Here is a 26,567-nt window from a genome sequence, read left to right as displayed (position 1 = left end):
TATTTATGGAGTAATATGTAAGAGTTTAAAGAAAAGGTTAGTGAAGAATTTGATCTCGAGTGTAGCTCTCTACGGTGCGGAAACGTTGACACTGAGGAAAGAAGATGAGAGAAGATTGGAGGCATTCGAGATGTGGGTGAAATGGACGGAGAGGAACAGGAACGACGAAGTGCTGGATATGGTTGGCGAGGAGAGGCAGCTTTTAGATGAGGTACGGAGGAGACAGAATGTATGGATGGAGGGAATACTTAGCGGGGAGGGGATGTTGAAAATGGTGTTAGAGGGTAGAATGCTAGGGAAACGAGGGAGGAGAAGGAAAAGAATAGGATTTTTAGATAGATTGAAAGGAAGTTGGCCTTACAGTGAATTGAAGAAGGCAGCGGCGGAAGGAAAGGGAGGCTCCCAAATCACTTCTTTAGTACTCCATGGAAACCTACCTTAATCGGTAGAATACTATAATAAATTAGCGATGAAACGCAACAGCCATCTAAACGTTTTTCCATCTCCCAATGCCTTCTCTCTAATATGCACTGTTTGAAGAAATGAAAGGGGGTTTTCCAGGTTTGCGCGCGAGGCAAAATGAGGTAACCTTCATCCGAAAAAAAATCCGTTCTTTAGGGCACTTGTTTTGGCCGCGAAATACAGGAGGACTGGGCCAAACGCGGAGAGATTTCCAATGGGGAATCATCTGCGTCCTTTCCCCCACCTGCACCCGTTACAGTCGCTGACGCGCTAAACATCACAAAGCCTCGCTAATCGGCGCGCTCCATTTAGGCCTCCGCCGACGGATGGCCGCGCGGGGATCGCGGAGATGAAAGAGATAAGACACGCCAGCGAGAACTTGAACTCCTGGACGTGAGAGCACGTGCTAGAGAAAGAGAGAGAACAGTCCTATGCGCAGACCGTGTTGCGTTAGTAGCCGGTGAAGTCTGAGGAGCCTCGAAGTAAATAAAAACAAGAGTACACAAGGTGGTTGCGCAATAACCTAAAGCTGAAGCCGACATCGGAACACTCGATCGCGAATATTACGATAGACGACACTTCACTCGGTCTCTGGAAGTGTTTTCACCATTGTTATCACCCACCGCGCATTGGAAATGGTTAGCCAAAATCGCCACTGGCGTCGCTGATGGGCAGAGCAATTCGAATTTCACGGAGGAATAGCATGATAATAGGGGTGGTAACCGAAATGTATATTATTGATAATATAACGTCATCATCATAATTCAACCATCCTGAGATTGGTTTGACGCAGCTCTCTCTTATCCGCGATCCTTTTCATAACGACGTATTTCTCCTCTTTCACATCCTTAATAACCTGTCCCATGTCAATCATTCGGGGACGTCCCCCTCCCTTCTCCCCTTCCACCTGCCTATTACGTTTGTTTTCATCATACAATCATACTTCATGATGTTCCTCATTACTTACTCGGTCGATCCATTCTTCATCATCCTTCTGTAACACCACATTTCCAATTCTTCCTCTATTGAATTCTCTGAAGCTGTAAAAAATATATAATACAACAAAATAACCAGTGGCGTACTGTGGGGGCTTGAGGGGATAGATCCCCCACCAAAAGATTCAGGGAAATAAAAAAAATACTTATAACGATTGTCTAGTTTTGACGTATAATAAGTGCATCTGTTTAAAGATAAATTTTAAGTTTCAAAATGATGTAAATAGTATTTCCACGCATGTCATTTATCAAAAGTTTTCCCGGACCCCCGTTTCTTGGGGAAAGGGGCCGCCACCCCAGGCCATTCCAACCAAAGCATATTCCTAATTACGCCACTGAAAATAATATCTTCTCAATGCTATAATTCGCGATTTAAAATATTATATATTATCCATTGAGAATAAATGGATCTCACTCACCTCATCAGCGCGCTGTGAAATTTCTTTAAAACTGATTTAAATGCGCCCAAAATGGATACATAAATCAAAAATTAACGGGACGGACATTGGCTTCCACTATGTACTCTCCATTCAAAAGTATAATTACCAGAGTTTGAAGATGGTAAAAAATGTCTGGTTTGACTACCGCGTAATTTGTAGAAAAATAAAGGTAATTATATTCTACAACACAATTTGGGAATAAAAATAAGGAATTAGCTTTTTAATTAGTCCCCTTGATAATGCGTGTGCACCCAAATTTGTCATTTCAACCTTGATCGCATGTGTGTAAGCCATCTAGAGGCCGTATCACTCCCTTGCGACCGATCGTGTTTTGTCTTTTTTCGAGACAAATTACCAGTTTAAATTAATATTCAGCGTGAAATTTTCCGGGAATATGGCGAAGAAATTTTAAAAAATATGACATTTTTTCATAAGAAAAAATATAGAAAGAAAACTTTCAATTTCGAAATGCAGGAAAATGTTGTCGCAGGTGTACCTACACTATATTATCCGTAGAATTTTTCGAAGCTTCAGTTTTGAACGAGAAATGCGTGGCGAGAAGAGCTCAGTCAAGAGGGGTACTAGCAATCATTCTCATTGAAATTTGTACCATGTACGGAACGAACTGATATAGACGAATCAAGATGAAAAGCAATTAACAAAAGGGCAAAACAAAGATAACATCTTGAAAATGCACTACTTTACCGAATAAAATCTAGGGAACCGACATTTTATTTTGAGTGTAACAGCCACAGAGTAAAGAGCACTCAAGATGAATATGCAACCAACAAAAGCTATAGTTAGCATTGAATTCCGTACATCAGCATTACTGTGAAAAAGTGAAATGATTTTCGAAAAATATACTATTTTACTATAGGGAAATACTATGATGCCACTAAGACAATCAGACCAGGATCTGACCCATCATATGATCAAGGGTTTTTCCATTTCAACCTTGGCAGTATGAGCATATGCCGAAAATAAATTTAGTGTGAATTTACTCTGATGCTGGTGTAAATACGAACCTAAATTAAAACTTTATTTTCCAATCTGCATTATATTAATCTATCATTCAATCTCTTTATCCTCAAAGACATACTACCACCGAAAGCAGAATTCTTAAACGATGCGGAAGGTGCATTTGCTTTGGATCGTCGCAAGGGAACCTCCTTACTCTTGTTCGGAAGAGGAAAGAAAAAGTGACACAACGAGAGAATAAGGGCATCGGCCCGCTAAGTGGCACGACTCACGGCTCCCGATAGTCTACTGGGCGTGGCTCTTGAAATGTGCGGATGGACTGAGGAATCCAAAGTTTTAAGACCCGAGAACCCGGCCTTGAAATGTTTTTCCTCAAAACTGGCGCCTCGCCAAGACATGAGAGACCTAATACAGGGACATTTTTTAGCATTTCAAGTCCAATGGTGACGAAAACCGAATGAGATTAGTAACCCACATATCCGGAGCCTCCCCAGAAAATGATCGTAGAAAGAGACGCTGAGGAAATTTCTGACCCGACAGGATACTCTTATTAATGAACCTTTTCTTTCTATTAAGATCTGTTAACATTACCATTGAGTTTACAAAAACATAATCTAAGCCATAACATTATGCCATAGCGCGGCTTTCGTTATGTCCAGTGGTATGGATGCAATTTCGATATTGTTGGTGCATTACGAAGGAATCAGCATGACGATAAATACTGAGAGAACAATAAATGAAACGCCACGATTAATTAAGTCTAGCCACTAACATAAATATACATTAGTATTCAGCCATGAACGACGTAGAAAATCAGTAATTATTTTTGATTTTGATTCTTCATAATCAACCGACAAAATGTAATGTCTCTCGACAGATTTTACTTCATTCAGGGTCGTGGAGGAAAAGCTACCGCTCATTTTACATAGTGAAGACATAAGCCCGGCGTAAACGTCTACAGAGTCCATATGACGCCGAAGTAAACATCGTTAAATCTGATTCGTACAAAAAAAACAATTTCAAGAAAAAATAAAAAATGAAGATTGCTCCACAATAATAGACTTAAATAAAAGCAATTCAAATTTTCAATTTCATTTCATGCTAAACCAATTGCGAAATTTTCCACTAAGAAAATCAATATTACGTATTCAAACGATATGGGTCAAATAAAGAAATAATTTTAAGAATATTTCCAGCATTCGTTACGCTTCTACATGGGAAGTACGTCGCGCGTGGAAACATCGCCTGTGGCGTACTGATGCGGAATGGTTACTAGCATGGCATCTGTGCGTCACTCGGTCGTATGCGGAAGAGTTGAGGGCAGCAACCGGCCTTCAATCTTCGCTAAGAAACATCTGCGACGCAGTTTCACATAAAAGGATTTTACACAGTGTAGGCGAAACATCTTTCTGCAAAGATGTTTTCTGATAAACTGAGGTACAAGCTACACTAAAAACTATCACCATCTTCACTTAATCAACTTTAGAGCAAGGGCCAAAAGAACCGAGAGAAAAAGGCATTGGAATACGAAAAAAAATAATCCAAACAAGCGAGAGAACATTTACTCAATCTAGGTAATACTTTTTTTAACATCCCAATTGAAGACTTACCTTCATAAAAGAATACTTCTACGACTGATAAGTAATTCACAGGCGGTTTACCTCGCTTTCGTTAGTCGATCGACCCGTTAAATTTTTTGATTGTATTTTAAAATGGTTTAAGTATCTGGTGCCCCAAATATATGCCGCTACCCATAGAACTTATGAAAATAATTCATCCTTCGGTAAATGAAGTATTTTTGACCACGATAGCGTAGTCCTCACAACTTTTTCGGAAGCTTAAGAAATATTATCGAGTCTTAAGTCGTTTTAATATATTTAAAGATTCAGAAAAAATGCACGTGAGACGTGATGGTAAAAAGGAAACAGCGTGGTGATGCGTTCATAAGATGACGCCTTTGTGAAAACAATGGATTTTAGGTAAGAATTCGAATGAGTTAGCGAACACACGAGGAAACAAGAAACGTACCTCTTCATGCCTCCATAACAGGAAAGGGTGTTTAGGAAAAATTGATGCATGAAAAAGTATGAGAAAAACACATCTCGAGGGAGAACTATACATCCATTTCTGATTTGGCCCAGGATTTCCATGCGGCCATAATTTAACGTGATTAATTTGATGTGGTGTGGAACCAGGAAATTCAACAATAACTAAGTCAAGGTTAAGCATGCAACTTCCTCCGCAGGAACGACGACGTGACGTAATGGATAGAAAGGCTATGATTGCTTGGGTAAACGAAACACCTGCTACCTACCCCTAGCCTAGCATGAAAAATCCATTAATTCAGCTTCAAACATGCCGATGCTTCAAAGTCTTAAGTCGATCGTCACACGAGCAATTAATTTACAAAGGAACAAGGAAAGTTATTTTGCCATCATCCTTTTGTAAGGAACGCCTCCACGAATTCAATGAGCTGATAGGTCAAGGTGAGGTAAGAAAACTAATAATTACCTCGAAAGCCTGTACAAGGGCATGTTGGAGAGAAATTAAATACGAACGTTTGCGTGATACTTAGCACACGCGATTTAGCTCGCGTTATCCCAATGTAAAAGGTGCAATATTACAACTTTTACATTCTGTTATTATTAAATACAAATTTAACTCGCAATATGACGGATCATAGAAAATTACTGTTTAAATGACTTAGGAAACAAAAATAATAGTCCTTAAAGTAATACCATAGAGTAAGCATTTACTCTATCGTAATACATTATACGTAAAATGAGAAAAAAATAATGCACCTCAGAAAAATACACGAAATGACACGACTACACGTATCAAGAAAAGAGGTAGAAATGCCATCTAAGCTGACATTACAGACCACTGGTAAATCACGTTACAAATGAAACAAAAATATGCTTTTCAATACACCAGAGGCTGTCATTTCTGCGAAATAAGAGGGTGTCAATTTGTAACAATCGTAAAATGGCCCCGGCATTTTAAAGATTTGTAGCAGTGGGCTCTCAGATACTCACGTTTAACGCTGTAACTACCTCAAGCTAAGTGAGCTCCGATGGACAGTGGAAAGACAGATATCGAAAACTCTAAGTTCACCAGGTTATCCCCAAATGATGCAGCTTCTATCAATGCTTAAGCAATAGCAGATAATAACAATAAACCTAACGGATGTCATTAAAATCATAGAAAATAAAGCAAAAATTCAACCCCAAACTCGCTCGATACGAACGATCCCGCAATCGCAGTTCAACGTTTGGCCTTCAAGTCTTTCGCAGCTTCCAAGCAATACCTCTGATTATACCATTTGCGTTCTTTCGTAATCACTTGGACATAAACTTATAAAACGCTTTTTCCAAACGATTAAACGTTTTTAACTTGAAGACTGAGGTTCACAACCGTGGAAAACGATAATGGTCATTGGGATAGGTACCACACAGAGTAAATGATAGTCCGTCAGAGATTTCTACATTCCAATTCTTTCTAAACCACGCGACAATTTTTAATTAGTTATTCCCCTAACCAGCGTTTACAGATTTCCTGCTCGAATTACTTAAAGTAAGGCATAAAAAATACAATCATAAAATAATAAAAAATTAAATATCCTCCCAGGGATTATTTTTTAGACACTCATTCCCATTTTAAACTACAAAAACTTACACAAAGTCGGATGAAAAGAGGGAAAGACATAAGTAAAATTAGATCAAAGGCTCGGATAATTGACATTTGGGGATGATCTTTCATGTACGGGATTTACAAGTTGAAGTTGATTGCTAAAAAGAAGTCGACTACTATTGCGTTCAATCGTGCGCTTTGACAGTGACTGCAATGCAACGGGAAGAGATTACGAATCTTTTGAGGACGAAGTCAACTTTCATTCGATCAATTAGCGAAGTTGAAGCAGTTTAACTTTGACTGCTTGATGATAGAGATATCGCAATGGATGACGTTAATACAACAACTCATGCAATGAGTGTAGAAACCGCTGGCTATTTTTCAACTCAGGTAGTATATGAGGGGGCAATCGCAAGCCAAATTATAGTTACTTTTCCTCACAAACCTCAGGTGATGAAAATATAACCCATTCGCCGCCAGCATTCCGTTTGCTTTTCCGCTCCTGCCAACACGAATGAAGTCCTTCCCTCGGACGCGAATTTGCGATTCATTAAGATAATTTTGTAAAGGGACAAGAAAGATAAGTTACAACGAATAAGAAGTTTTCAAATCCACCCATTTTCTCATAACTTGAAAATGTAAAAAAAATACGAAAGCTGCCGTCCACTTTTCATGAGTTAGTGATGTCATTAAAGTTCTGGCTCATGAAGTAGAACAGAGAGACGAAGAGAAATTGCTCATTAGAGTGCTTATGACAACGAAGCACGAGAGACGGATGAACGAGGCCGAGAAGCAGAGGAGAAAGAGCGAGCCGCTCGGCTCGGAGTCAGTGACGTCATGAACTTTTCAGCGAAAAGGATACCGTAACAATGAATAATAGCCTGACGATATTTAGCCGAAAATAGCTCGAGAAGTAGGCGATGGATCGAAAAATTCATGGATGGATCGAAATGGATTTCTTTATTTTTCAAAAACTATCGAAATCGACAATAATAAATATAGTGATAAATTAATAAACCCACTGTACTGGCACAGTTCACATACATCCATGGGCGTGCCCAGCGAGGGGCAGGGGTGGGGGCAGCTGCCCCCACCCTAGAAGCAAAAATCGCAAAAGTCTTTAAGCGAAACCAGTAGTGAACTGAAATGAAACTATTCAACAAATTTTCTTTAAAACCACGAAAAATGATATGTATTAGTATAAGATATGTAACTAAGATAAAACTATTTTTTCAAATGTTACAACTTGGCTTGCATCCCCCTAGACCATGGCTTGCCCACCCCCTAGTTATGATCCTGGGTACGCCCTTGGATACATCGCTGTTGTGCGACTACAATACCCAGAGACCCGATGAGAATAGGAAAATTAAGAGAAAATAAAGCACTGCAGTCAAATTATTTTAATAAATCAGGCACGAGGGCATTGCTTGGCATACGTCTCTTATTAATCCCGCTTGTTTAAAGGCAAAATATCATTGGGTGGCCCTCCATAAATTATTGCTACGAGACCCCACCACCAAATATACATATAATCTACATTCGTCGACTCTGATGCGTGATTCAGGATTAATGCAAGCAGGTAAACATGCGCGACCCATCTTCACCGCGGACGGTCACGAAATTGGCAAATAGTGAAAACAGAGTAAAAACGCAAGGTAGGGAGGGGGGAGGTAAAAGGTGGGGGAGAGTGGTGGGAGGAGGGAGAGGCCGTCTGACAGGACTTCAACTGCGTCGCGGGAGAAGTGGAATCCTTCACGATCCGTGACGTCACGCGACCCGTTATGAGGTAAAATGGGAGCGGGTAACACTAGCGGTGGAGGTGGATAGGGGAAAGGGGGATGGAGGGGGAAGCCGAGCAAGAGATGTGACTGGTGATCCACTAGCGGCAAAGGAATGGTGAGAAAAAGGCCACCTTCGATTTTGAATGAAAATCTAATTAATGAACCAAGGAACGTATAAAATCGTTTCAGCCTTGACATGGCGGAAGTTCGATATATTCATGATAAGCACTTTAAAGGCCTGGTTACACGGTACATTAATACGTACAAGTTGATGTACGTTCGCTTGAATGATTTCGGTGGACCGGAACGGAACATGTACGAATGCATGAACCATATTAGCACAAGTTCTAATCTCTGTGCATGCATTCGCACAAGTTGGGTGATTATACGGTGCATTTTGGCGTTCATTCTCGCGTTCATAAATTTAGACATTGTGCGCAGTGGCGCAGCGAGGGGGGGTTTTGGGGGATAAAACCCCCCAAGAGCTCACAGAAATTTTTAAGTTAAATCTATTTTACTTAATCGGATTAATATTGCTTATATAATAATGTGAGGATTAATAAAATATCCCTCAGAAGGCCGTAAAAATCACCATTTTGAACCATTTATCTCAATTTTTTCTGACGTAAGGCCTCCACACCTCCCGCTTACCCTGGCGGCTATACAATACCCCCAAGCACCCCAGTATTAGTTGCACCTGAAACACCCCCTAGCCTTAATTCCTGGCTGCGCCCCTGATTGTGCGTGTTAATGTATCGTGTAACCAGGCCCTAATTCATAACTCCACTAATGGCCGTGGTTACTACATTGTACGTCATTTTCGAGGTGGCCTTGAAAATGCCAAAGAATGTCGAAACCATGGTCCATAGTAGAGTTGTGAATTGAAGTGTGGAAATTACCATTTGTAGTTTTTATCATGTACCTAGGAAGTTCAGTAGAAGTTACAAATTTCACGGAGATTCTACTTACAATTTCTTAAAATAAATGTATTTCCTTGAAATAATAATTTCCGCACAACGCGCACGAGTTTGATTTGGTTCTATAAATTATTTCACGTCTTTTAATAATTCATGTGAGTCATAATTACGGGATCATTTGATCCTTTCACCCCCCAGTTTCAAAAACTCACGTAATTTTTAATTAAATATCACCGCAATATTTTGAATAAATTTTAGTTTGTTTTTGTTTTAAGTGACAATTTTTCAGTCCAATTTCGTGCATAAAATATAGTGCTCATTGCTCTTTTCGGGTGTTTCAAACATCTTGAAACATCACAAGCCACAAATGGGTGAAAAAGGACTGAAGCAAAAGACGGAATAGAAAGAGAATGAATGTGAGAGGATATTCCTAGTAAGGGAGAGAAGGAAAGACGACGAAAAAAAACAACGATTTGATTGATTGAGCGCTTAGGAAACCAACAGCTCAGTAATTTCTCGAAAGGAAGGATTGTGGAAAAATCGTCAGGGCTAGGGCCATTTTTTGTCTCCTTTGACGACACATTCAGACATTTTAACGCAGCGGATAACGCAATGATAAGGAAGTCGCTGGTGGTTCGAATGTAAAGAGCCTGTATTGTGCCATCATTCATTCACTGAATGACCCGTACCTTAAATTTTGAGGCAGATAAAAATACGAAAATAAGAGCAAAAAGTATGCAGGAAAGGAAAAAAATAAGATATCCTATTTACTGAAATATGAGTCGGCCGCAGAAATTCCAAAGGTCGCAGCATATAAAAGAAAAAAAAATAAAGTAAATAAAGTACTTGAGACGAAATAAGAATAAATTTTTGGAGGGTAAATCAGGGAACTCTCGGATAATTATTTATCCCGTAGTCACAAGGCTAGGTAAATGAAAAAAATAATGCGCTGTTGATGGTGCACATTGCGATGATTTCCAAAACAAATGCAAGCCATGTGGAGGAAGAAAACTATCTTCTAGACCAAATCTGATGCATGATGCTTTAAGTTTGCATCGTTTCGGCGAATTTATGCATAATTTAGCGTAAAATACTTTACAAATAAGAGTGATATGAGTTAATTTTCTTAATACTAAGGTCAAGGCCAAATTACTCAAATCAATAGACAGAAAACGACCGTCTAGGATTTCAAAAAAAAAAAAAAAACACTAACCCTCGCATTTGGATATTTAGGGCTATTTTAATGTGTTATGCGACAATTCAATGAGCCACTTTTGACAAATTTCTCCCAAAAATCAAAACTCACTTCTTTCTGTGGCGACCGGAATTTTTGGATTTGAATCTGTTGTCGTGTTCAGGACAGAGAAAATACGCGGAGTAAAGCTATCGATCGGAATTTGCAAACTATGGTAATAATTAATTTTGCTCTCATATCACTAGAGCATGATAAGGTTTAATGTCTCCAGCTCAACCAGCTATGTTTTTTTTTTTTATTCCCAAACCTCCGAATACAGCTCTCATAGGCCATTTTAAATCGGGGTATTCAAGAAATTCAACAATGAAACGTACACGAACAACCATGCCCTGGATAAGGGAAAGTTACCCAGGCGGGACTCGAACCCGCGACCTCATGTTTGGCTGACGAGGATTTTACCCCGTCGCCACCGAGGCCGGCAAGATAATTGGAGAATACCCTAAAAGGCACTAGACTATTAGCAGACGCCAAAGATGGCTTCAAGGCTAGGCCATTATCTAGTGGATAAAACAGAAGTGACACCACCAGATCCCCTTAGTATGAATGGGTAGGCGCTTTCCTGTTCATCGCCTAAGGTGACTGGTAGTGAGTAACGTCCTCAGCTTCTTATAGTAGTGAGTGACGTCATCAACTTCCCACGTCCCTTTCCCTGAAAGGCATTAAGAATTGCGATGCTAATAATGTATAATTACACTAGAGTGAGGAGATGGATAAAAAACGAGAAGTATTCTCTGCATTATTTTGATCATTCTTTGTCAATCGCATAGACACGCGAAAATTACACTGAAGTGATTTGCTGGGAATTATATAAAATGCAAATTCCGATTGATGGCTTTACTCCGCGTATTTTCTTTGCTCTGGGCACCGCACGAGATTCAGATCTAAAAAAATACAAATAAGCCTGCTCCGGTTAATATAATTTGGCAGTAATCCCAAAAACAGACATTTTCTCTAGAGTTACCAGATTTGACATTGTACTCGGAAATAGTAAAAATTTCTTCATTTGTGTCATAAACGGTGGAATACAAGAAAAAATAATTTATCAACCTCACAAAAAATCGGCAAGTAAAAAAAGCCGGCAAACGAAACCGTCTTATAACAATGACCGTAGAAATTACATACCAAAGAAAACGCATAGAGACACGGAATGCGGGTTTACCAAAACATAAGAAAGGAAGACTTACATCGTTGGATTAAATGATTGGCCTTTAAGGTAGCATCCTAAAAACAGGCAAACAGGCAAAAACAGACATAATTCACGCAATACGTCAATAAATTGGCAATGAGTCTTAATATAGTGAAATTAATTCACAATTCCATTGCAGAAAAATTACAAATAAGGTATCAATGTCCAAAACTTCTGCAATTACTGATAATATTTTGAGATCTCACACCTTTCGTTATCATTAATTCATACACAGAAAAATGAAAAAGGAATGGCAACAAGACAACTTTAAAAGAAAGCACGCACGTTAGTAGAAAGTACGCACGAAAAAATGTAAACTTGCAAAGAAGTGTAAGGTGTCTCCAGAGGCTGTCGTTAAAAAGTAATAATTGCAACCTTCGAAGATAAGGATCGGATCGGGGGCTGATTCTGGCGCTGTTGGATGTGATTGGGCGACGCACGAGCATCTTAAACTCCTAATGTTCACCACAAGCATGATATTCAAGCAGGTTCCCTCACCTAGAAGTTTTGGTCCTTACTCCACCACAGACAGCACTTTACCTCTACAAGCTTAAAATATCAGATCTAACCGTAAGGTTAAGGTAGGATATGAGAGAGTGGAGTTCAGCCTAGAAAAAGCCACGATCGTCTGAATAACACACATTCAAGGTAGGTAGGGCATATAATTTCCCAAGATCGCACGAGATTCATTTGGAGACCAAAGAGACACTCTTCGGTCATATTCAAAGTACTACTTACAAGATGTATATTCGTAATCAACATCAATTTTATGGCGAAAAAATGTAAAATGGCAAGTTTCTATATTAATTTGATGCTGGCATCAAGATTTATACCGATAAATATCTTTATACTAATAGTCATATAGTATCACTGAAGACGACCATACCCCCGCTTCGATATTTCGAAAGCCCGCCGATTTTCCAGAAACAAAATACAGCTCTACATGACGAGTGCGCCGAGTGGGACATTTATGACATCGTTTCAGAAATTAAACTTAAAAAAACATTAACATGCCATGTTGATAGAGTTAAAGGAGAGAATAGTAGGTTGCTCCCGTTTCCGATGCAGAGAAGGAATGAGTAAAATTTCAGAAGATGACAGAAGCACCCACTTACCGATACAAAATAGAGCGCCAATATCACCTATTCCTGCAGCATGTTACGTGGGGCGACCATGTCCAGCTATCCATGAAAACAACATCCAAGTTTGACACTAAGAATTCCAAGCAATGCGACCTTTCCCTTGACACACCTCAACAAGTAATCTCAAGAAATTCGAAGAAGCAACCTATTTATTTTGAACACCACGCCACCAGCGACAGAGTTTATAAGTTTCTCAGCCATTTTCACACTCGTGTTTTCGTGTCCGCATGAATGTAGCTGCCATCTATCGTAGTATTGGAGGTACTTACTACTTTCCACAGGTGGCACGGTGGCATGGGCTAGCATGGGCTGTTAAGGGCATGGGTGGGCATGGGGTGTTTTCGTCAGTTGGTACCAGTTGGCACAGGTGAAAAGCGATGCATTCATGCTGTTAAATATACCTCATTCTTTTTCGAAATGTTTTGTGTGATGATTACTTCAAATGTGAATGGCGGTGCAAGTGACGATGCTTTCAAAATGGGGTGATATGGAAAATGGGTATACCATGTTGGAAACACACGTGTGAACATTGGAACTTGCCATTTAGGATCACTTCGCTACTTCTGCTGTGGATAGTGGTAAGCTATGCTGAATTGATATATTATTCGTTTTTTTTTATCATAGGGTAAGAAGTCTTCCTACCCAGACAACACCGAAAACTCAATTACTCATTGTGTTGGTGGAAAAAGTGTAAAAATAATACTGTGGTCATTATTGGGATAAAACCCTTGTATCGATACATTCATCTGTCAACCGCACATTTGCTTTATTTTGGAAATTCTGACATTTTTGTGTTTGCTTACTTCCAGAGGTATAATTTAAAAAAATGTACTTGTCGGGGACTTCATCAAATGACTAGATCGTCAATCCAGAAATTTATTTCTTGATAAATATTGCTGCATATGAAAATTGATGAGCGTTTTTAATATGGATGGAAAATACTCCGTCGTTCAAGAAATGAAGAACACGTTCGTGATAATTATTCGTGATGCTAGGGTAGCAGACATTGTCGCTGTGGATAAACAACGATACAACAACGTGCTTAGGTAGCAATTGGGTAGCAACCTCTGCATCTATAGTCGACTGCTACTTGCTGCTTACATATAAATGTGAGTGATTAATTTTTTATGCGATTTACATTTATATATCATACTTCCGGTCGCTTTACACGGTGGATGATCATGAGCATGATCACTTAGTGAAAATTAGAACATGTTCTATTTTGCTCGCATGTTCCAGTGAATGATCACGAGATCATTCGCATGATCACCCCTATGAAAAAATTGTATGAACCTGTTTCAAAATTTTATACAATTTATACAATTGCCATGGCAATGTATACGATTGTATAACATTTTGAAACAGGTTTATACAATTATTCATCGTGTGTAGCGGCTTTATAAATTTCAGTCAACACAACAATTATGGCCACAATGTGGCCACACTATGGCCATACTGTGGCATGGCATTATGGCCATAGTGGGTTGCCATTATGGCGCCATAATGGTTTTGACCCCCGGCCACACTGTGGCCAAAGTGTGGCTAGCCATAATGTGGCTTTAGTGTGGATAGCCACACTATGGCCACATTTTGGCTAGCCACAATGCTCCACTACTAATATATTAATATTTATACATATAATAATTCCTTTTTACTAGTATTATTATGCCTCCTTCAATCCTAGCTATGCCCATCAATGCAAAATTAATGATTTTTTGGAAAATTAGATGCGAACCAAAAATTTTAATTTACCATCAATTTAAATAATAAATACGTTAAAATGCCCTCTGGTTGGCACCCCATACCCCAAGTAGCACTTTGCGATATAGAGTATCAGAAAGGTAAATGCAAATAAAAGTTCCTACTAAGTAAATGATGTTTGTAAGTACTTTATTATTGCAGTAAATTCACCATAAAAAACATAATTAATGATCGCCTAGGTTAGCCACTAAAAAAACATAACAACATTGCAGATAAGCTAGTATTACAATATTGCCTTGGATTTGAGACAGTAACATGTTACACATCCACCTCAAGTTATTTTAGCTAGGCTTATGGACCAATCTGTAACAGGTAAAATCACATATTTAGTCATTACAACATTTACGTCATTACAACATCTATCTAATCTTCCCCACATTTCAACATCACAGTACTCACGGAAAGACGCCGAAATAGATTAAATCAATAAATAATGTGGAAGCCTTTAATACATATTATTCTTTCTTTAACACACTTTCTTTATATCAATGAAATCAGCCAACTCTCATTTTGATAACTCATCAACAAGTCTGCATCTATAACAACCGTAAACAAACTTTATCATCTGTGGCAGCTGTGGCTTTCCAAAGTGTGGCCACAGTTGCATATGTGTTTGGCAAGCCACACTATGGCTTGCCACATGGCAACCACAGTCTGGCCATAGTATGGCAAGCTGTGGCTAGCCATAGCCATAGTTGCCACAGGTAAACCACAGTTCGGCCACACTGTGGCCATAATTGTTGTGTTGACTGGGATGGCTCTATGCAGTTGGGTCATTCCATGTTAACTCAACCAATTTTTGGGGGGGTCCCACGCCCACCATCTTAGATTTTGATTATTTTTCCCCTGTTGTTAGTTTCAATCTTAGTTAAGAAAAATCCAAAATATTAAAGACCCATTTCAAGTGTTTTCCAAGATATGAGTGTTTGAAGTCAATGAGGCACACACAAAAATTCTGCACACTGGTCAAATTATTCAAAACTACCATATTTGTGCACTTGTAAAACCTAAACCAATGAGCAAAGCTGGTAAAAATTTTAGAGGCTATACATATGCTGGTATAGTTTTAAAAAATGTTATCAAAACGATTTTCACTTGAAAACTTTCTTTTCTATAAATGTTCAAAAATTGCACTTTTGACAAGTTTAGACAAAAAAGTGACCGACACAAACACATGTAGTACTTGCACTGAGCCTGTTTAGCTCTATTTTCTTTAGAAGGTCTCAACCTATGAGAGTCGATTATTTTTCTTTTTTCTTTGTTTGAATTAAAATTAATAATACTTTAACAGTCCATTTAATTAAAATCAATCCCATTTGCATCTTATAAAGGCCGTTTTACACGGTACACGGAATTGCGCAGTCTGACTTACGTGTGAAGGCACAATCAAAATTGCGTCGTGTAAAGCGGTGAATTGCTTGAACACGTGCGAGAATGCGTGGATGCGAGATGGTAAAATAGCCCCTGTTCTAATTTCGTTCATGCATTCGCACAATTCCACGCCATTTTAGAAATCAATGCTGCTCTAACCTGCACAATTCCGTGTACCGTGTAAAACAGCCTTAATATAGTTAATTATTACTTCATTTCAGTTGGGATATAAAATTCATTACCATTACATTTTATTGATTTATTTACTTTTAAAACTACTTAAATGTGATAATATTAAGATAGAAAGAGCATTATGAAAAAATTAGCAATGAACATTATAATGCATGCAAGCACTACATAAGAAATGTGCATGCTCGAGACAGATACACTTTCCATAACTTTGTTAGACATATCTGGTAAATTATTTTTCATGTATCCACAGTCTGCACACCTTCTAATTCCAGTGCACTTTAGATTCTATATATTTTTAGATGCCTTTGATTCATCTATTATGTTAGTCTTGATAGGCTTGTCTAACATTTTTTCCCTAAATCTTTGGGGAGTGTTTATGGTTCCCCTTCTTTTCACATGTTCATCTATGAGCTCAACTGACAATTGCCTCAGATACGCTCTGCAAGATTTTACTTCATTACTGAATCTGAATATATTCTGAAGTTTTTGTTTCCCGCGTAAACAATGTATGAATTTACCCCAATAATATTTAGCTATGCATAAAGAACTTTCATGGGCCAATGCTGTGTATTACTTGTCTCATTGCATGCCACACACAACTGATCTAGTGTACCTACTCCCGATTTTATCATGTCATAAAAAGTAATGATTTCTGGCTTTATTTCGCCGCCATTCCATTCATCAATTTTTTTGACATGGTGCATGGATGAAATAATCACATTCGCATTCTTTCTTGGAATATATGATGCCAAAGTACAATCCTTGTGGAAAGCAAATAAACTGAAAATTTCTGGTAGATTTTTTGTTTAAACAAAACAAAGAGGTAATTCCTGCTTATTTTTGCTAATTGTTCAACCCCAGTAAGTCGGCATTTCAGGGGATCACTTGCTAAAGCAAAACTGGTGAACCAATTGTCAATCGTTATATTTCGACCATTACTACTGATAGGGGAGTATAACCTCTTCACAACATGAGAAGGACTGTTGCTGACTGAATACGGTCCATCAGGTTGTTTACCAGCATAAATTTCTATGTTATAGGCATAATAAACTCTTGCATGTACCAAAGCAAAAATTTTTATCCTGTACTTGTTAGGCTTACTTGGGTTGTATTGCTGGAGTGCACTGTGACCTCAAAAACTCTCAAATTTCTCATCAATAGTTGTGTATTCACCAATAGTGTAAGCGCTCTTACTATTGCTGACAAATTTTTCAAATATCTCTCAAATCGGAGCTAGCTTATCATTCTTTTCTGCCTTCCCTGAGGTTCTATTCATCACAAGGTAAACATTACAGCAAACATTGAAATCGGTTTCTTGACATAACCAATGGAAACATCTCAATCCCTGTCTTATCAGAAGCCCAAAAGTCAGCAGAGTTTAGGCGATTCATTTTATGGATACCAGCTAAATGAAGAAGACCGAATGATGCCTTAATTCAATAGCTTCTGTCTCCTTAGCATCTTGATTTCGGGTATAATGATCTCCAGCAGATAAAATTAAGATATTTGTATTTTATGTAATTGTTTCTAGCATTTCATTAAAAACACTGCCAGCAAGCTACAACATAATCAGCAGGAAGAGCAACAATGATTTCTCCAACATACTCCTTTGTGAATAGTTTTGACTCAAAATATCAAGCTGATTAGGCAGAAGAAGACACTCCATGAGAATAAGAGTGTTTGAAGTTAGCGATAAATGATTGCATTTTGTCTATACACACAATAAGAGAAAAAGAAAACACTAAGAGCGAGAATCAAAAATGTAACATGAGCGATTGTGTAGAGACTGACAGGCTCAGCCCGAGTGCGTATGAAGCAAAATCATCCTATTCCAACCTGATGATAGATTGATAAGGATTTGATGTGCATGTAGAATGTTATTAAAAGATCAAGGAAAAGATAGAGGAAATCTGAGCGCATAGTTGAGAATTGGAACATGAAGTATAACGAAAATATTAACAATGTGAGCCTGGCAGGCTCAGTGCGAGTTCTGCACAGATTAATAATGATTTCAATTTTTTTAGGGACGACTTCGGCATTAATGAGTGCTAGTATGGGGATAAAACATATTAACACAGTAGGATAGACCAGGGCAATTAAGTTGCACAGAAATCTGTGGAATAACAAGGTTTAGTTTTTCATCAAAAACATTCAGGGTTTAAAAATTGTAAAGAGCGACCTATCAATGAGTCCCTAGAGCGACTTATCGATAGTTCAGTATATCACCAAGGGCGACTTATCAATAGTTCGATATATCACCACGAGCGACCAATCTATATATGTTTTTTGTAATCAGAAACATTGCTCTTAGGGTACAGTTTTTATTCTAATTTTTATATACAAATAACAAGATAAAATAATTTGCGGTTTTAGCTATTGTTTGAATTCATCAGCTACTTAGGTGATACAAGGAAACTTGAGACAAGCTAGGCTAAATATTGCCTTCCCTCTGAATCAGTTTTTTTGAAGAGTCATGCAGGAATTTTAAGCATTAATTAATAGTGGTGTCTTTTGCCCCAGGAAGGGAGAGGATTCGCGATGTAAATGACGTTTAATATAGCTTGTCAAGTGTTGGGTGCAATGTTAGAAAAGGACTCAATATTTGATGTTTAATCTAACATAAATAACAATGTAGCCAATTTTTGTGTAGGGACATATTAAGGTAACAGTTTCTCTAGGTTTGATGAGTAACTGAGCTGCCATCTCTAAGAGTATTTACCCTGAATATACTCTGCATCCCATCCAATCTCCATCAGTCTATATGAGACAATTCAAAATGTTTACTTGGCCATAATATTGAATCTTTTAATGTTTTAATACAGAACCTATAGGTATACATTCCTTGCGTTAAATAATCTGGTTCTTCGAATCTTTGTTTTCTAAGGTGAAATTTATTGATCAACCTCCTTGCATATGTAAAAATAGCATATTTAAGTTGGTTCCTCATGCCACATGCCTCTCATTCCCTAATATTAATTTACAGATGCCTGCCCTTAAGAAAAGGATTGGAAAATAAGGGTGTTTGCCATGCTGTGTAACTGACAGAATGGATGGGGTCTCGCCTTGAAAAGAGTAAGTAGTCTATTCAGCCTTCAGCAAGCTGGGCTGAGATCTGGCAGTTACAATGAGAGATGGAAGCTGCCTTGGAGACAGTCCTCAGGAGCAGATTTCAGGGGTCTCAGAAGTCCGTTGTCCTTTCATACCTAGGTCCTCAAAAATTTTGAGGTAATGGCCTAAGAGATGTAAGTGTTAGGGCGGTTATGGTTTGTAAAATACTTTGCCAAAAAATCTACATCATTTGTAAGTCCTTTAATTGTCCTACGTGATTCCTTCCCTTCCAGGAAACCAGCTCATGAAATATGAAGGACCCCAATTATGTACAGGATTGTCTACCATGTCCTTTGGAGGGGATGCCTGTGAATTGTGGTTGTGAAAGTTTTTCCAGACCAAGCTTTGTAAAGGGTAAGTTGGGATGTTTGTAATTTCAAAAAAATTTGTATTATCGAACAGCGCCATGTATTTACCATAGGCTTTTCGCCAGGACCACAATTTAACTTCGTATTATTGAAAATTTCGTAATATCCTGCTTCATGTACTTGGAGTTACTGTATGTATTAGGTACATGACTAAGTTCCTGCTGTTAGTCAATAGATGGCTCTAGCAGTGATTGCTTGTCAATTTTGACTTATCGGAAACATCATGAACAAAGCTAAGAGATTTGGTAAAGAAATTGCTTAATGACGGTGGTGAGTTAGTATGTATTGGCGACACATCCTTATTGTTGCGTGACAATATCTGAGTTTGTGCTGAGCAACTTTCATTTGCGGGTGTTGTTGATCTAAGTTAAAGAGCTTCCTGTGATTGCTTCTGTCTCTTCAAAGATGGTCGTTTCAACATTGACCACCCTCCATGTGAGGGAAGGCCAAAAACCTTAAACCATTGCTCAATGAAAATCCATCCCAAACTCAAGAAGAGCTTGCTTCAGTATTAGGAGTTACCCGCCTACCCATTTCCAAGTGAATGCATGTGTTTGGAATGATTCAAAAACAAGTGATTTGGATTTCTTATGATTTGAAGCTAGGAGACGTTGAGCTTCATTTTTTTTCCTGTGAACAGCAGCTCCTGCAACAAAGAAAGAAGGGTTTTTAGTCCAGGAAATGAAGCATTTTGGCTTGCAATTTTTACAAACTGAATCGATTTTCTTGAAATTTTCACAATAAGTTGGAAATATACCAAGGATCAAAATCTATGTCATGCCGACGGGTGCTATTACCCTGAGGGTGGTTTCCACCCCATGTCGGGGGTGGAAATTTTTAATTATATTTTGACCATAGGAATCGGTAGATAAACGAATTCCAAGAATAAAATGTTCCTTCCATGTTTTTCGTCAAATTAATATTTTAAGAGTTATTCGCGATTGAAAGTAGCAGTTTTTTGACAAAAAAATCAGCGATTTTAATCGGTTATTGGCAAATAACTTGAAAAGTATTAATTTTATCAGGAAATTGTCAGTTAGAAAACTGTAGCTTGTGATAAATTAAATAAAAATCTTATTTTATATTTCCTTTTTGACCAATTCGGATGGAGCTACAACTTGTCGATGGTTATCTTTTGTTTGTCAAACGCTAAATTTGAAAGATTCAATACCAAATGGTTGGAGAACTGTATTTTTCGAGGAAAACTTATGCAATCTATTTAAAAGTATTTAAAAAAATTTCTTATAATGGGAAAAAAAATTTAATTGTATCATGTAATTTGAGCGAGTTATGATTAAAAATAAGATAAGTCCCTATTTTTTTCTACGAAAAAATCCGTGAAAACAACTCCTTATTACCACACTAGTTGAAATTGATTAATTCCCTTCAGAAGTGCCCTTTGTTTAAGTATTGTTAGTTGTTAGTTAGACCTAGAAGTTTGGTTAATTTACAATTCTCAATTTTGAAAAAAATGGAGGTAAAAGTGAAAAGCCATTTTCTACAATTTTGTTATAAATGCTCTTTTTTCAAAATAACTCAAAAAAAACTGGAGATATTTAAAAAAAATACAAGACTAATAATCTGTAGCTTCTTTATTTTCAAATATTTTTGTGTGTTTAAATTTTCTGTACAATAAATATTTGGTGATATATTGATAGTTAAAACCTCTATTTACAAGGGAGCTCCGCCTTATTTAAACCCTTTAAACCCCTCCCCTTTCAAAATTAAGGATTTGGAAGAAATTTAATTCACATAACCTTGTATTCCTCAAAAAACCCTACAAAATACTATTTAAATGAACTTTCTATCATCAAAAATGAAGGAGCTATGTTTGAAATACCAATCAAATTTATTTTCGAAAAATTTGAAATCCACAATTCAGAGCATAACATTCCTCATAACCAGTATATACTTAATGTGCTTTACGTTCGAAGCTAACGATACACTCAAATTTACTGCAAAATAAACACGCATACCCATAAGATGTATATATGCACACACACGTGTGTATGTGTGCTCTTGCTCGCATGTGACCTGTGTGCATGCATGTGATGGGAAGACTGGAAGCCTTGCAGTCTCCGTTTGATTGTGTTTCATGTAATGTCTACATAAATATACATTTATTTTTTAGGTTACCATGACGAAGTTTTTTCTGTTTATCATATTGTTATATCGTTTCTGTGCTGTGATTAAAATCATCAGAGAAAAAAGTGAATATATATATAAAAAAGGAGTAAGAAAAAGAATAAGAAGATACAGTACATCTTTTGAATGCGACCATCATCATCAATGAGGGGCTTTCCATTTCAAAATTTTGTTGGTAAAATACATTTATTTTACAATATTTTCCGAGTTCATGTTAAAATTGTGAGAATTTATTCATAGAGCAAGCTAGTGGGAGCATTAGCACTCACGAATCAGATGGCAGTTAGTGTGCCATTTGTACTTCAAGAAGCGACGAAAAACTTTCAAATGTATGTCTAAAGGGAAAAAAGAAATTAAAGGAGGTTTTGCATGAGAGAGGTGATCTAAAATTTGCCAAACTCAACTTTTCGAAAGAAGATTTTATTTATAATTCCTGCAGAAGCCAGTATACCCATCCAATTAATGTTCAAGCTTTTTAGCGCAAAAAAAAGAAGAAGAAAATATAGCATCTTTTAGCCATCCGAAGCGAAAGCTAATAAAATCTACTTTTATGTGTTGTGATGATACAGAGGAACTCAATGCCGTGAAACTGTCATTTCTTCTGCTCACCATTGATGCCTTAGACGACCACTCAAAAAGTACATATAACCAAATTCAGCAGTGGCTTGGAAATAAAAGCATTCAGCCGACAGACAATTGGGGATGGTTCTTAAGCAATGTTCATTTCACCCTGTGTGAATATACCGCCAGCACCTAGAGAACTTCTAAATTAGATTTTTTGTAATTGTATAAATGGGTGTGGCATTTCATGTGGCTGCAGAAAAGTTGGACTACATAGCAATTCAACTTGTTCTGGGTGCTCTGGTGAGAATTGTAACATTAGGGCACCTGTATTAGAAATATACGAGGATGACATCGACCACGATGATGATAATGTAAATTAAAATGATCAAAAAAATCAATTTTTGTCTGAGTTTGTATAAGTTTTATTTTTGTATTTATGTATAAGTATTCAGAGTTTTTTTGTTTGAATAAATTTTAAATGAACTGTGATTTCACTTATTTTCCTATACATGCCAATTATAGTAGTTAATAAGCATTGCAAGTATATATTACATGGGGTGGTATTTAAGGGTTGACAATTTTCATAATGAAATTTTACCTTTTTCAAGCAACAGCATTCTTAAATCAACACAATGCGATAAATAATTTATATTTTTAGGGTAAAAAATTTTTTTACATTAACCCCCAATAACGGTTGATTATTAAGGGTTGAAATACTCCAGATTATTTTCCAAGCATAAAAAAATAGCTATACGAATAATTTAAACTAAATTTTAACCTATTAAGCTTTAAAATATAATTTTATAAGTTTTAGCATTTTGGGGTAGTTTTCACCCCCGAAAAATAAAAAGCGCCCTTTGGCATAAATAGAGGTATGATTTGTCTAATCCCTAAGTTTTCTGCAAATCGATTTAGTTTGAAGAAATTGCAAAGTTTTGCACTTTTATGAGCTTCATTTCCTGGACTATTTTTCATTGCATTGTGAGGGGTGATGAAAAATGGTTGTATTACAGAAACTCCAAGAGACTGCCTGACTCTTTGGGACTGCCTGGTCATATCTGTACATCATTGGCTCGGCTGATATTCACGCTGCGAAGATTATGCTTTGTATTTAGTGGGACCTCGTCAGTGTTATTTATTATGAACTGTCGAACAAAGCAAAACTATTACTGGGGAGCGGTATGGACTCCAGTTGATGCGATTGAGCTGAGTATGGTGTGAAAAATGGCCACAATACGAACAGAGGCACGACAAAGGGATTCTATAGCATGACAACACCCAACCTCATGTTGCCAAACCCATTAAAACCTATCTGGAAACACTGAAATGGGAAGTCCTAACCCACCAGCTGTATTCCTCAGATATTTCGCCATCCGATTATCACTTATTCTGTTCAGTGGCGCATGGGCAACCGGATCAGAAGTTCCACTCACATGAAGTCCTCATAAAAAGATCTTTAATTGTGGATAACCTCGAAAGACGAACACCATTACCGTAACTGTAGTTGAGCTATGCCAGATAGATGGGTAATAGTTGTAGCTAGTGATGGAAATTATTTGGAATGAATTATTTCTAACAATTTTTTATAATAAGGTTGTAATTTAATTGTTAAAAACTAGAGAACTTATTTGTGCACCTAATATAAAATACTGGGAGGCCTTTGCTGTGATAGACTTAAAAAAATCAATTAAAAGTATGTTAGTTCCAATACATTGAGTGATTACATGGTATTGGCAGTGGTATTTTTTTATTACCTAATGGTATGTTCTATAAAATTTTTCATTCACATCGCGAGGGTGTCCAGCAATCAGAGAAATCTAGAATTATGCTTGGATTTTTGCTCCAACCTGGAAATTCAAATTCTTGCATTTCAAATTCATTTCACAATAAATTTTGAAGGGTCAACACCCATTTTCTGGCCTAAAGTGTGTTTGTTGTAATTGCAGTTGTAAGTGCTGCAGCTGAGTAGAATTTTTACAGCCGCATTGAGATGTTGAATGTCAGATAAGACAACAGAATTGAAATTTATAGCTCTCTTGATTCAAGAAAGCGAAAAGAAGAATTCCAGGTGACGCCAGCATCTACTTAGGGGGTCGAGGCAGCTTCTTGGCTTGAAATGAATCAATTTAAATTTTACACTCAATTTGTGTTAACAAACCTATTCCTTGTCCTTGTAAATACATAAATGTAATAGTATTTAAGAGCATTGAAGTAGTTTTGGGTGTTTTAAAATTCTTATCCAGCTCGGTAATCACGAAGATTAGCCTGGAAGTTTGTAAAACTTCCCTGGAAATCCTTGAATAGTGCATGACTTTTTCTTTTAATTGGCTGGACACCCCGATTATGTTATGAAATGCTGTCATGGGTGACGGGATAACAATGTACTTTGAAAAATGGTGATAACAGGAAATCTTGTCACTATTTAAGGTATGGTCCTGTTGAAAGTTAGTGGTTCCTGCATACATAACCCTTGTATTATTCTTATATTTAAGAAAAACTTAACCTCTTCTTCAATTTTTCTTGGTCATGAATTCTGGATTATTATGGGTGGTGGGGCTGTAATCATAATTGGCTTACACTGATAAAATTCCGTGGACTGGTACTGCTTCAAAGAATGCCAAAAACATGTCCATTTGTAAGATCTTGATTTGTGGTCTCAATGATTTTTCATTTGTGATAAAGTTAATGTTTATTTCAGTGGCATGTCTTATTGCAGGTGCCGGAAAAATGGTGGAGAGATATTTCATCGTCATATTGTTCATCTTGAGGCCTGTTCTCAAACTACTTTCTAGTAATATCAAGTTGATGGAATTCAGAAATTCAATTAACATCAGTTTTATGTCATTACTTTTTATATCAAAATTTGATTTTTTTGTCATTTGCCTTTTAAGGGAGAATTATTGTCAGGAATAGGGTTGAAGTACAAAGATTCAAGTTACCATGTGTATTTGGTTGACTCAACTACTTTTTTGCTGTGTAAACATGGAGGAACTAAATTTCTGTGAGAAGTAGTTTTCTTGTTACATTTTTTTCTTTATTTTGATAAAAAAATTATATTCCAAAATGAACTAAATCAAGTATTCATGCAGCATTCACTTGAAAACATTCTTTCATATGTATGTATTTGGTGAAATACAAGGTTATCCTTAGAATTATTTGGATGAATATACTGATGGTTATACGCCTCTTTTGAGCTTAGCTTTTGATAAATTTGTTTTAGGATATGTACTCTAATATTTGTTAATGCTATTGATAATGAAATAGATATGTTTCAATTATTTTATGAATTCTGGCTTTTAATTTGTAATTTTTTTTTGCCTTTTTATGAAGTGAATCATGATGTGATCTTAAGTTGGTGGTAATTTTTTTTTATCTGGGAAAAATCAATGCTTTGAAACTGCATTTTGTTTAATTTTTAATGTGTCACTATGTAAGAATTCTCATGAGAGAGAATTGTGTTTGAAGAAGTGCTTGAGTTAGAAATAGACAAACTTGGGATAGAATTGAAACTGCCATGAATTTCACCCTCAAAACAATCTATTTTCTAAGAGAAGTAGCACAATTGCTGGTGTAGGAAATGAAAGTCTACCAAAAGAAAATAAAAATGCTGGATGTCACTACAAATAATGTTAAATGGAAAGGGAATCCTATTTTCTGCACAATGTATCCGAATAAAAGTTGATTTGAGCTGTTATCTTTTTCATAGAAAGGCTTTTTGTTGCTGATAATCTGCATGCTTTGTTGATAATGTGGCATGAAAGAGATGTGATATGAAAAAAAAAGCATTCATCCCTTATATTTTAATTATTTAGAGGTCATGTTTTGTCTATAATTCTATCTTCAAATCTGTAATCCCATATTAAATTTCCTCACTCCTAGTAATTATCTTGAGTGTGAATTTTTATTATTCCACCTGAGGAAATCTTGAGCTGTTCCATGACTTCAACTCAATCATACTTCTAGGCATTAATGTTACATTAGAGGATTCTCAAGTCTGCTGCTAGAATCGTTATTCCGCATGCATTAAGATCAGATTTCAAAATCGTCACCCCCGGCTCTTCCAATCGTCTATATTCACTTTTCATGTGGAAATACATGGCTGTAATGTGTAACTGAGCCAGTAAGTCACATAAACCACTCATTTAACGCATGGGAGACAATTGTCTTCTATAAAAGACCAATTTCACAGCAGTTAATGGCAAAAGTGACACTGAATGTAATACAGCTGCCTTGTGGTGATGCTGAATAAAATGTGATTGATAAAACATTCAA

General features: G+C 37.1%; 1 protein-coding gene and 1 long non-coding RNA gene across 5 annotated transcripts in view; one reads left to right on the top strand and one right to left on the bottom strand.

The window, feature by feature from the left end:
- Nucleotides 1-12,941, bottom strand: part of LOC124153531 (sphingomyelin phosphodiesterase-like) — a 94,069-nt gene extending 81,128 nt beyond the window's left edge. For both annotated transcript variants that reach the window (XM_046526758.1, XM_046526757.1), the window contains exon 1: nt 12,760-12,941. The gene's annotated coding sequence lies outside the window, so the exon portion shown is untranslated. The remainder of the gene's footprint in view (nt 1-12,759) is intronic.
- Nucleotides 12,942-13,095: 154 nt separating this feature from the next.
- On the top strand, nt 13,096-26,567 carry LOC124153532. 3 transcript variants are annotated; one of them, XR_006863678.1, is made up of 5 exons: nt 13,096-13,364; nt 13,596-13,895; nt 19,094-19,352; nt 19,452-19,572; nt 25,012-26,567. It is a non-coding gene; the product is annotated as an uncharacterized LOC124153532 (long non-coding RNA). The 3 variants fall into 3 exon arrangements; XR_006863680.1 differs by having other exon boundaries at nt 24,994-26,567; XR_006863679.1 differs by lacking the exon at nt 25,012-26,567 and adding an exon at nt 21,718-24,672.

The sequence above is a fragment of the Ischnura elegans genome, chromosome 2 (genome assembly GCF_921293095.1).
Source record: "Ischnura elegans chromosome 2, ioIscEleg1.1, whole genome shotgun sequence".
Lineage (NCBI taxonomy): Eukaryota > Metazoa > Arthropoda > Insecta > Odonata > Coenagrionidae > Ischnura > Ischnura elegans.
Note: the sequence above shows the minus strand (reverse complement) of the source record. Positions and strands in the feature narration are given on the sequence as shown.